Source organism: Bidens hawaiensis, unplaced genomic scaffold (genome assembly GCF_021521415.1).
Source record: "Bidens hawaiensis isolate Kalapana, Puna unplaced genomic scaffold, B.hawaiensis_p1.1 tig00028734_1, whole genome shotgun sequence".
NCBI classification, from domain to species: Eukaryota; Viridiplantae; Streptophyta; class Magnoliopsida; order Asterales; family Asteraceae; genus Bidens; species Bidens hawaiensis.
In genome coordinates, this window is record NW_027494700.1 from 267,401 (window position 1) to 268,213 (window position 813).

Here is an 813-nt window from a genome sequence, read left to right on the forward strand (position 1 = left end):
AACTGCCAACATCCTGGACACTTTGCTAGAGAGTGCAATCAGCCAAGAAACTTTCAAGAAAATCAGTATCATAACCAACCAAGAAATCAAAACCAGTTTTAGCAAAACCAACCAAGAAACAACAACTACAACAATTTCAAGAACAACAACCCCAACTTTAACAACAACTACCGGCAACCTCAAAAGAACAATCAGCAGGTTGTACGTCAGAACCAAAGTTACTAGAGAAACACTAACCAAAACCCTCCAAATGCTCCCAACAACATCAATAGAAAACAACCAAAACCAGCCTTGAAACCAAGGGAATGTAGCACTTGCTGCAGAACAAGAAAGTTGTTTTGATTGGAATGATCATGCTGAAGACATAACCAAGGCTAACGTTGCATTCTTGTAAAAAGTTGATAAAAAGAAATGGAAAACCTGATTCAATCGATCAACTTCCTTTGTTGCCACATGCCACACCAAAGATGAAAAGACATTATGAGAAGATGAGAAGAGAACATGTGTCCTTTGACATATGTGAAGGTTCAAAAATGTCTAAGGTTGCTTACAATATAGTAAAGCCACCAAGTAGAGAAGTATTGAGAAAAATCAAGACTAACAACAAGAAGAAGCCTAAAGAAAAATTTGAAAGTAATCAGTTTATTCCTGTATACCTGTCTTCTCAAGTCAAGAATTATTTGACATTGGTGTGGTTGAAACTATAGAAGAATATGAGAGATGACTGTCAAGACATAAGAGAAACTTAAGAGCCTATGAACTTAAAGTAGTTAATCTTTGTGAAGAGCAAGACTCAAAGAAAGGATATCAGTA